Genomic DNA, 12,050 nt, shown 5'->3' on the forward strand with positions numbered 1-12,050 from the left:
TAGGTTGTCGTATGTTCTTTCTTGAAGAAGTTCTTCTGAAAAGGGTTAAACTCCACCTACGGATGGGGCTGTTCAGTGATTTACATCTACTTCTGTTAAAGTTTAAGATTTTTCAAACCCCTGTTATGCAATTCTATATCCAATAAATAGAACATACCATGGTTCCTCCTGTTGTAAACGGTGAAGGTCCTCTTATTACAGATTAGGCTGTTAGGAGGCCTGAACATCACAATAATGCGCCTCCTAGTGGCTGCTCGGGCCACTCCTTTCCTGTGCTCAGGTATAGAAGAAGACTGTACTTATGCGCAGTTCAAATGGCACGGAGCAGCCACCAGGGACACATTATTGTGATGCTTATCCTGTCCTGCAAATGTTGGATTAAGGAGAAATTGGGAGGCCAGTACATTTTCTGGAGCAACCCCCCAACAGCTGCATTTGTAATGGGAGGACTTTCACCATTTACAACAGGAGGATAGTATTTTGCATAATGGATTTTTGAAAAATCTTCCTTACGGTGAACATACACTTTACAGCTTTCAAACCAACAAATTCACCAAAATCAAGCCTCCTCAGGGCAATCTATTATGAAAATATTGACTTAATCTAGGAAATTGTCACTTTGCCAGACTTTTTTCATGCCCCATGTCTCACCAGGGGTTAGTTTGTTGGACCATCATGTTGATGGGTCAATATTGGGGGTGCATGGGAGGGCAGAACAATGTGTTGATTGTACAGATGAAGTTGAGCGTTGTATAACTGAAGCGTTTCAACTCCATGGAGCTCTATGGAGATGTAGGCAAACTTTGGTCCTCCAGCTGTGGTAAAACTACAAATCCCTTCATCAGGGCTGGACTGGGACAAAAATTTGGCCCTGGACTTCATCCAGACCAGCCCACTTTACTCCAAACACCTGGTGTTGGCGCTTCAATCTTCTCGGCACCATGGTTCATATGGTGTCAGGATGATTGAAGCGCATTATTTCTATTATTACATTGTAATATAACATGAAATAGTTCAACTCACCATAATGCAGAATCAGTGGGAGCCTTGAGTGTGTCACCTGCCACCTCACTCGCCACATCGCCTGCCACCAGATGCAGTGTTTCACTTGCCACGTCACTTGTCAGCAGAGGCAGCTTGTCATTTGCCACGTTGCCTGCCACCAGATGCAGTGTTTCACTTGCCACGGCACTTGTCAGCAGAAGCAGCTTGTCACTTGCCATATCGCCTGCCACCAGATGCTGCATGTCATTTGCCACGTTACCTGCCACCAGATGCAGAATGTCACTTGCCACGTCACTTGTCAGCAGAGGCAGCTTGTCATTTGCCACGTTGCCTGCCACCAGATGCAGAATGTCATTTGCCACGTCACTTGTCAGCAGAGGCAGCTTGTCATTTGCCACGTCGCCTGCCACCAGGTGCCGCATGTCACTTGCCACGTTACCTGCCACCAGATGCAAAACGTCACTTGCCACATCACTTGTCAGCAGAGGCAGCTTGTCACTTGCCACGTCGCCTGCCACCAGATGCTGCATGTCACTTGCCACATTGCCTGCCACCAGGTGCTGCATGTCACTTGCCACCATCGCCTGCCACCAGATGCAGCATGTCACTTGCCACGTCGCCTGCCACCAGATGCAGCGTGTCACTTGCCACGTCGCCTGCCACCAGATGCAGCGTGTCACTTGCCACGTCGCCTGCCACCAGGTGCTGCATGTCACTTGCCACCATTGCCTGCCACCAGATGCCACATGTCACTTGCCACGTTACCTGCCACCAGATGCAAAACGTCACTTGCCACGTCATTTGTCAGCAGAGGCAGCTTGTCACTTGCCACGTCGCCTGCCACCAGATGCCGCATATCACTTGCCCCGTCGCCTGTATCCTGCCAAGTCACTTGTCACCAGATGGCAGATGCAGTGCTACTACATGACTTGATGGGCACCTCCAACCCAGCTCTGTAACCCCCCCAACACACAACGTGACAGGGGAGGAGAGAGAGATACACAGCGCCAATTGTAGCATTAAAACAACTTGTATTCCACTTAAAGAACGTTACTGACAAAGGTAGTAGGGTGAAAGGCATTGAGACACTGTGATCTGAATTAGGAGCCGCCACCGGGAACCGAACGGGCCAGTAGATGCAGAGCATCGGTGTGTACTACTACTTCCGGGTAGCGGTGGAACGCATGATGGGGCGGACGTGATGTCATCATCCGGAAATGATGCAAGATGTGGGAGGTGACGCATCCTTCAGGCCATCATTCCTCCGCCACCAGGAAGTAGTAGTACACACCGATGCGCTCTGCATCTACTGGCCCGATCGGTTCCCGGTGGCCGCTCCTAATTCAGGCAATCCCTGAAAACTCATCTCTTCAGGAAAGCCTATCACGTCTCCAACTAATCTCCTACCACTTCCACCAGCTCATTCCCCACAGTTACAACCTTTTGTACCACCTGCCCCACCCTATTAGATTGTAAGCTCTTCTGAGCAGGGCCCTCTTAATCCTATTGTATTGTATTGTATTGTATTATAACTGTATTGTCTCCCTTTTATATTGTAAAGCGCTGCGTAAACTGTTGGCGCTATATAAATCCTGAATAATAATAATAATAATAATAATTCAAATTGTTGACAAGCCTGGATTCTTGCCAGTGTTTCAATGCCTTTCACCCTACTTTGTCAGTAACGTTTTTTAAGTGGATTAAAAGTTGTTTTAATGCTACATTTGGCGCTATGTATCTCTCCTTCCCTGTCTCTGAAACTGGCCCACTGAGCCATCGGCCCACCGGGAATCTCCCGGTAGTCCCGATGGCCAGTACATCCCTGCCCTTCATACCTCTTGAAGTCATGCTTGTGGCTGTAAGAGTCTTTCAGTGCCTCATGGGCCTCAGCAGCTTGGGGACCAAAAATTGGCTAATCTTGCTCTAGAGCAAAGTTGCAGTCACCTGGAATTCTTTGCTAGTGGATGGAATCTGTGATTTTAGAGAGTTTACATAAGTCCAGAAAAGCCAAAAGCTATCTAAAGAACCAGTTGGTCAATCTCAGAGGAGCTCTTTTCCACTATTCAGTTCAGATGATGCAGCTTTGGTGTGCCTGTGGAAGTTAATGAGCCACTTACTTGAACATCACTCCCTTAGTGGATAGAGTTAAACTTTTATTTCCCATATAACCATTTTATGACAATAATGCTGTGTTAATCACTATTTCAAGATATAAATGTATATTTGCTTGGAAAGGTTAGGTGATTCATTAACACTGAATCCTTAATTGACAGTTGAAAATGCATATGAAACTTTCTTACTTGGCAAATTATGTTTTCTTTTTTTCATCTAGTTTCAAGCACTCCTTCCAAACATGAAAGTCAAGTTCCTCACCACGTGTTTTTTCAGTGCAAACAAGCGGTTCGGCTTTGGTCAAGGACCTGCTCCAGCCTGTGGTTAGACAATGAAGAAGCAATAGCTTACTGATGAGGTAATCTTTCTACTCTCTTCTCTTGTGAGCAAGCTGCCAGTGTTAGACTGCCACAATGCAATGCAGTAGGACACTGATTGCCTTACAGTAAATAAATATTTTTTTAAAAGTTCAGACAAACTGTAATTTTCTCCTTATTCCAAATGTATATTTCTGAATAAAAAAACAAACCAAAAAAACCCCAATAAAATAAATACAATGTGATTCATAAAGAAGTATACAGTTTCAATGCACTATAATACAAGAACAATGTAAGATATTTTTTGTTACCTGTAACAAAATTGTAGGGGAATGTTCTAAGTTTTTGGGAGACAGTCATAGATGTTCTATGTGCACACCCTTAGTCACACAACACACATCGAACTGGTAATCCATTTCCGCCCAAACACGAGGTAGCCTCCCTGACGGTATTCCCGAGTGTGGCTCGGGGTTAAATTTCAGCACCATTAGCGGTAACCCCGAGCCACACTCGGGATTACATCTCAGGATCCTGGTGCAGGTTACTTACCTTGTCCCCAGGATCCTGCGATGTCCCCCCCCCGCTGTGTCTGCGGGTCCGTCCTCTGCCCAAAGCCTCTCTGTGCCAGGCTTCCTTTCCCTGCGAGCGTCGCAACGCACGGGGGCGGGGCCTGACGGCAAATTAAAAAAAATGTAAAAAACATAACACATACAGTACTGTAATCTTACAGATTACAGTACTTTATGAAATCATTTCACTTCCCTCCTGTCCCCAGTGTTTTGGCCCATGCCCTGCATGCAGTTTTATATTTTATATATATATATATATATATATATATATATATATATATATATACTGTTCTTTCTGCCTGGAAACCTGAGATTGTCCATAGCAACCAAAAAGTGTCCCTTTACGTCAAAAGTGGCTTTAGACCAGCTAGAAAACAGCGATAGTAAATTACAACACTTGCAGAATTGAGTGATAGTGAATGGTGGGGAATTTTATTTTATTATTATTATATTATTATTATTTTTAATTATTTATATTTATTTATTATATTATAATTTACGATTTTGTGTTTCAAACTTCATCATACCCGGGATATCTACTAGACTCTTGGTGGACAGATCTAAGTGTGTTATTGTTAAGAATTACAGGCCTACAATATAAAATGCCAAATTTCTATGCAAAATAATTGTACCGCTTTGAGACGCAAAAATCTGAAATAATCATACCGCCAGGGAGGTTAAGATATCTAAATCAAGTGCAATGATAGTGGCTGTGATACTCTGTTTCAGCTCCGCTGGATCAACAGGAAGGGGAATGGTGAATATTTTGTTCTTTACGTACTCCCACAGGAAAAAGTCACTAGGTGTTAAGTTAGGACTTCTGGGTGGCCTTTGGGTCAGTGGCATGTTGTAGTCCGCGGCTTGTCCAATCCATTGGTGAGGAAGATGTTCATCAAGGTAACTTGGTACATCAGCTGACCAGTGTGGTGGTGCATTATCCAACTTGAGAATAAAGTTAACTAAGGACAGACAAAATCTCCTGCGCTCAAAAGTGATGTGAGGGAGGTGGATGTTGCCTGGGATCTCTATGGCTCCGGCTAAATGCACAGACCTTGCAGCCGTCCAAGAGTTGGGGGAAACCCAATGGGAACACTGTGGAGAAAACGAAAAGAGGGCGCACCAACCTTGTGCATTACCCACGTGATGTTTATTGGTAGAAAAAGAAAGAGTGTATACTCACAAAAAAGTCATTCCTAAAAGCATTTCAAAGTCCACAATGGACAGGGACCAACCAGGTCACCAGGACTGTGTCCAGCACGTGGATAATAAAGTTGTCACTGTTGTCCTAGGACTGCGGCATCAACCGAAGACTTAACATATAGATTTTTTTGGTTGGAGGTTCTGTTCCCGAATTGTGATCAAAAATGCCAATGCACAACACTTACAGATTCTGTTTTGCTCAATTCAAGAACACAAAATGCCTTCTACATTGCAGACACTGCCATTTGGACTGACTAGTCATGTGACACATCTCCTACGTCAATTCCCTCAGTAGTGAGATAAAAACTTTATGAGTACATCTACCTAACGATTCGCAGTTGTGGTCCTTGTCTTCAACTGTTACTGTAGTACTCCATATTCCCATCGCACACATTCCTGGAAAAGCTCTCAAGGGTTTGGGTGCTGCAGCAACAACCAGCTGGGAACTGGATCACAAGTCATAAGGACTGTTACTGTTTTACAGCATCTGGAAACTGTGTATACTTCTTTATGAATCGCCCTGTATATATATTTAACACAATTTTAAGTGTCCATATGTGTATCACTTTAAATAATGTCCAATTTATCTGTGTTCCACAGTGCAGAAAATATCCTCCTCTTATGTGACCACCTTTTGTGCTCTACCACCTGTCACACCAAATGCTCACCTGGTGTCTAGAGGTCAACCGATATATCGGCTGATATTTGGCTTTTTTTACTTGATAAAAAAAGCCGATTATAACTTCAGAGGGACTTGCAAGTGACTTCTGTAATAGAAGTCAGTGCAAGTTGTCTGAAGTTTGCTTCTCTCCACCCTGGGCAGCCTGCCAAATCTGATAAGAAGAAACATTGTATCTCTTCAGGTTCAGGTTCTGAACTCTGTGTGGAGGAGTTCTCAGTTTAACCATTTAAAGACTACATTTTTTCTGACACTTGTTGCTTACAAGTAAAAATCCTGTATTTTCTGCTAGAAAATCACTTAGAACCCCCAAACATTATATATATTTTTTTAGCAGAGACCCTAGGGAATAAAATAGCGGTTGTTGCAATATTTTATGTCACACAGTATTTGTGCAGCGGTCTTTCAAACGCAATTTTTTTTTTAAAAATACACTAATGAAATAAAAAATAAAAAAGCAGTAAAGTTAGCCCATTTTTTTCATCCAAAAGTTTTAATTACCTGTTTTTGTGTATTTAATATTTAAGATATAGTTTTTTTTTTAATCTAAATTATACATACAAGTAAACTGATTGGAGGTTTGTTTTGTTTAATAAATGTTTAAATGTAAAAAAATTTCTGTATCACTTATTACTTAAGGCTGCTTACACACTGGAGCGGGCATGCGTTGACGGTAAAACGCTGTTAGTTTTAGCGGCGCTTTACCGTCATTTTAGCGGCGCTATTCGGCTGCTAGCGGGGCACTTATAACCCAGCTAGCGGCCGAGGAAGGGGTTAAATGCGCCCTGAAGCACTGCTGCCGAAACGCTTTGCAGGCGCTTCGGCAGCGGTGCGCATTCATTTCAATGGGCAGGAGTGGTGGTATACACCGCTCCAAAGATGCCGCTTGCAGGACTTTTTTTTAACATCCTGCCAGCGCATCGCCTCAGTGTGAAAGCACTCGAGTTTCACACAGACTGCAGGGGAGCCGTTTTACAGGCACTTTACAGGTGCTATTTTTAGCCCAAAAGCGCCTGAAAAACACCCCAGTGTGAAAGGGGTCTAACTGTTAGATTTTATGAGATGAAGGGAAAAAAAAAAAAATTGGCCTAATATATCGGCCCAAAAAAATCGGCATCATATATCGGCCATCGGCCACCGCGATTTCTAAATATCGGCATCGGCATCAGCCAGAGAAAAACCCATATTGGTCGACCTCTGCTGGTGTCTTGACCTACAAACAATAGGTCACTTTTCGCTTTCCCCTCTAATTGGGTTATTAAGCCTTTATTATGGATTTCCCCAGATTCATCAACTGACCCATTAATCCTAATGTACTCCAATGCATGGCTCCAGGAAAAAGAGTGACCTCTCTCTTATGTCATATATAGCTCAAAATACAATAACACAAGGTCATCATCGTGCAAAATATCTTAATACACTCTCTTTTTATTAAGAATATAAGAAAACCACACACAATAAAAGTGCACTTTAAACTAGTGTAGTAAAATTGCATTAATATAGTGTAATCGCCCCTTTGGGATTCCATCTATTGGCATCATCTCTACTTTTTGTGTGAACATCCTGGTAAGTGTGTGATGTCACTGGCTCAGATCAATGCGTTTCGTCAAGGGGTGGTGTAGCACAAAAGGTGATCACATAAGAGAAGGATATTTTGTGCACCTTCAGCACAGATAAATTGGACTTTATTTAAAGTGAAACACATATTGATACTTAAAATTGTGTTACATATGTATTTATTTTATTGGGTAATTTTTGATATTCACACTTATGGAATAAGAAGAAACGTACGGTTGCACTGAACTTTTTTTTTATATATATATTTGGCATTAGGTGTGGGAACACATAACAGTATTTATTCACGTTTCTTATTGTTTCTAAAGTTTGTTGAGGGTGTATCTGACAGTTTGGTAGTGCAGGTTTTTCACTTGAATATTATGGATTGCCTTATAGTGCTTCCAATTCCTCTCACAGCCTGAGTCTGCAGTGAAGAAGATTTGCAGGAGGCTGATATAGAAATAAACTATGCAAAATACACGTTTTTTTATGGATACCCATCCAGATTAAATCTTTTTTTTTATATGTCCTTCTCTAAAGTCCTGCTTTAAAGATTTTACAGTTTAGATTTTGTACAGCAAGAGGACCCCTTGTAGCGGAAAATGGTTGATGGATCTGAATACTTTGGTGTGAAAATCTTGTTGATGGAACCCTGAAGCAAAACCCTTAATTGGCTGTACAGTATGCAATTTGAAAGTACAAAAAGAGGTTCTGACTGGATATAAATTAAACTACCTGACTGTATACAAATTTTAATTTTGATAGGTCCTCATACTACATATGTGTTGGTAAATTTAAAGGGGATTGTAAAATCAGATTGTATTGTGTGGGCCAGCCTAGGCCAGGGTCTTAGTGGCCTGCCCACAGGTCTAGACTTCATGAAGCATAGGGTGCTATAATACAAAATTCAGTAAAAATCTTTACATTTACTGATTCCAGTAACATCTTCTTGTATTTTACATTTATTCAAAATAAGTGCTATCAAGTGTTATCCTTTAAATAAGAGAATGGCTGGCCTGCTCGTGAAATGCCATGTTTCACTCAGTTTAACGCGATGGGTGGGGAGGTTTGTTCTCTACCCCCCCCCCCCCCCCCAAAAAAAAAATATTGAGTACCAGCCACCACTGACAGAGACAGACAATGGCTAGTGATCAGTTGCACATTAAAGTTGATTTCTCTTATATCAAATTAAAATGTAACTGTACTGTCCCCCTCCACTTTGTAAAGCGCTGCACAAACTGTTGGCACTATATAAATCCTGTATTATAATAATAATAATAATGATCAGGGCTTTTTTTCTCAGAAAATAGGTGCAGGAACTCAACCACGACCCCACAAAACCCCTCTTCCCCCATACACACCCTACAAACCCCATCAAATAGTGGGTGTGGTCGTATTTCACTAACAGTGGGAGGGTATTAAAGGGGGATTAAATACCAAGAGTGCATTACATACAGAGTGCAGAGTTCAGGGGTGTGCTATGTGTAGAGTTTGGGGGTGCGCTACATACATAGTGCAGAATTCATGGGTGCGCTACGTGCATAGTCCAGAAATGTGCTATGTAGTGCAGAGTTCAGCCTTCTTCCACAGCTGCTTACCTCTGCATCACCCATCCACATTTTACTTTCACCCCTCTTCAGCTCTGACCTCTGCGTGCAACCCCCCCCTTAAAAACCCTCACCATCTTCCACATCCTACTTTTGTTGCTGTATTAAGCTAAAGCACCCAGCTTGCTCTCGTACCTGCCCACACACCGTAGGTGGCTCCTCCTTTCTCACTTGCGGGGAGATCTTCTAGTGGGGGGTGTGGGCATCTGCAATGCACCCCAGGCACCTGCATCTCCCTTGTCCCCAATCTGCACTTGGTGAGAGCTGCTCAGGATATCAGATCTGTGGGAGCCACTGGGAGACAAGCTATCACTGGTAAACAGTAGGAAGGAGCCGAAAATCCCCCGGTTCGCACCAGAACATGCGAACAGGCAAAAAGTTCAAGCGAATATGCAAACCCTATTAAAGTCTATGGGACACGAATATGAAAAATCAAAAGTGCTCATTTTAAAAGCTTATATGCAAGTTATTGCCATAAAAAGTGTATGTGGACCCAGGTACTTCCCTGGGGGACATGTATCAATGCAAAAAAAGTTTTTAAAACCACTGTTTTTTTAGGAGCATTGATTTTAATAATGTTTAAAGTGGAGGGCCACCCTGAAAAAAAAAAATCACCAAAAATCCTAAAAAAAAATTTAAAAAAAAATTTGAAAAAAAAAAAAAAAAAATTAAACGTACTTAAATCCTTGTTGCTAGGCAGTCTTCCTAACCTGCCTCTTCCTATTCCGTGGTGAGTTCTTCTCCTCGATGAGCGGCCCAGTTGTCTTCTGGGAACTGTGTGTGTTCCCAGAACACCACGGGGCCATTCACAGAACGGATGCGCAGTAGGAAACTGGCAGTGAAGCCGCAAGGCCCAACTGCCTGTTTCCCTTTCCTAGGATGGCGGTGCTGGGACCCGAGAGCCGAGGGACGGGTCGGCCTCGGGCGGCCGACATCACGAACACCCAGGACAGGTAAGTACTTATTTAAGGTCAGCAGCTACAGTGTTAGTAGCTGCTGACTTTAATTTTTTTTTTTTTTTTAGGACGGAATCCCGCTTTAAAGTGAAGCAATAAAAAAGAAATATTCCTTTAAATATCGTGCATGGGGGTCCCCTTAGTCGGCTTGTAAAGTGGCACATCTGTGTGATGTGTAGAACAGTGCCGCAGCAATAATGACATTTTTAAAGAAAAAAATGTAATCTAAACTTGCTTGCGGCTGTAATATATTGCCGGCTCCCAGCAATATAGATGAAAATTCTATGAAAAAATAGGTGTGGGTCCCCCCCCCCCCCCAGTACATACCAGGCTCTTCGGGCCTGCTATGGGTTTTAAGGGGAACTCCATGCCAAAATTTAAAAAAGATACAGCGTGGGGTCTCCCCCAAAAATCCATACCAGACCCTTATCAGAGCTTGCAGCCTGGAGGTCAAGATGGGGGGGGGGGCGAGCAAGCGCCCCCCCCTCCTGAAGCATACCAGGCCGCTTGCCCTCAACATGGGGCAAAGCACCTTGTCCCCATGTTGATGGGGACAAGGGCCTCATCCCCACAACCCAGGCCCTGTGGTTATGGGGGTCTGCTGGGGAAGGGCTGGGAAGGGCTTATCGGAATCTGGAATCCCCCTTTAACAAGGGGGCCCCCAGGTCCCGCCCCCCCCTATGTGAATGGGTATCGGTCTTCGATCAACCTTCAATCATGTGGCGGACCCGAAAAATATAAAAACAAAACAAAAAAACTATGCCTCCATGTGAGGCCTCCCGGCGACTGCTGTATCTTGGCTGTGACAGCTCTTATATAGGCACAGCCAAGAGACAGCAGTCAACAGGAGGCCTCCCATTTTTCTATTTTTCGTGTCCGTCGGGCGGCGTGATTGAAGATGGATGGACATTGCGGGACACTTTTTTTTTTTTTTTTTTAATAAAGGAATTGTCAAAAACTGTCTATTGTGGTTTTTACTCTGACATTTTTTTTTAGTAAATACGTAAGAGTACAATGTACCCCATACCCATTCACTTGGGGGGGCGGGATCTGCAGGGATTCCAGATTCCGATAAGCCCCCCACCCGCAGACCCCCACAAACACCGGGCCAGGGTTGTGGGGACGAGGTGCTTTGGGGGGACCCCAAAGCACCCTCCCCATGTTGAGGGAAAGCGGCCTGGTATGGTTCGGGAGGGGCGCTCGCTTCTCGCCCTCCTTTCCTGGCCTGCCAGGCTGCTTGCTCGGATAAGGGTCTGGTTTGGATTTTGGGGGGGACCCCGACCAATTTTTTAAAAAATGTTGGCGTGGCGCTCCCCTTAAAATCTATGCCACACCCAAAGGGCCTGGTATGAATTTTGGGGGGACCCCACACAGTTTTTTTTTTAAATTCTGTCATAGGTTTCCCCTTAAAGCAGAGTTCCACCCAAAAATGGAACTTCCGCTTTAAGGGAAGGTGACCCCCTGACATGGCACATTTGGCATGTCATTTTGGGGGGGGGGGGGGGCGGAAAACCTCTATTTAGATGGTTTCAGCTCCCACTTCCTCTCGAGGCACCGCGGCGCTGAAAGTTTGTTCACCTCTCCCCCCTCCCTCTTGGTAATCATCTTGGACATGTCACAGGTCCCAGATGATTGCCCGGCCAGTCACAGCGTGACTCACGCATGCGCAGTGTGTGCCCGGCTCTGAAGCCACAGCTGGGCGCCCACAGTGACAATGCCGGCGCCGCAGAGAGGAGGGGGAGATGAGCGGGGCTTCGTTCCCCCCGCATTGCTGGACCCTGGGACAGGTAAGTGTCCGATTATTAATAGTCAGCAGCTGCAGTATTTGTATTTTAATTTTTAATTTATTTTTTTTGTTGGAACTCCGCTTTAACCATTTCAATACACTATATTATATACTGTACACTGACTGCACTGTATATATATATATATATATATATATATATATACATACATATTTATACGTTGGACTCGAACATCTGGACCATCCCTAATAAACACAGAAGCCAACCAGAGCAGAGGGCCTGAGCCATAGGTAGTGGAACTGA

At 43.9% G+C, this 12,050-nt stretch overlaps 1 protein-coding gene across 2 annotated transcripts in view; it reads left to right on the forward strand.

The window, feature by feature from the left end:
• Positions 1-12,050, forward strand: part of SOCS5 (suppressor of cytokine signaling 5) — a 240,537-nt gene that overhangs the window by 203,776 nt on the left and 24,711 nt on the right. For both annotated transcript variants that reach the window (XR_012244030.1, XR_012244031.1), the window contains exon 3: positions 3,338-3,475. The gene's annotated coding sequence lies outside the window, so the exon portion shown is untranslated. The remainder of the gene's footprint in view (positions 1-3,337; positions 3,476-12,050) is intronic.

This window comes from Aquarana catesbeiana, linkage group LG04 (genome assembly GCF_042186555.1).
Source record: "Aquarana catesbeiana isolate 2022-GZ linkage group LG04, ASM4218655v1, whole genome shotgun sequence".
In the NCBI taxonomy this organism is placed as follows: Eukaryota; Metazoa; Chordata; class Amphibia; order Anura; family Ranidae; genus Aquarana; species Aquarana catesbeiana.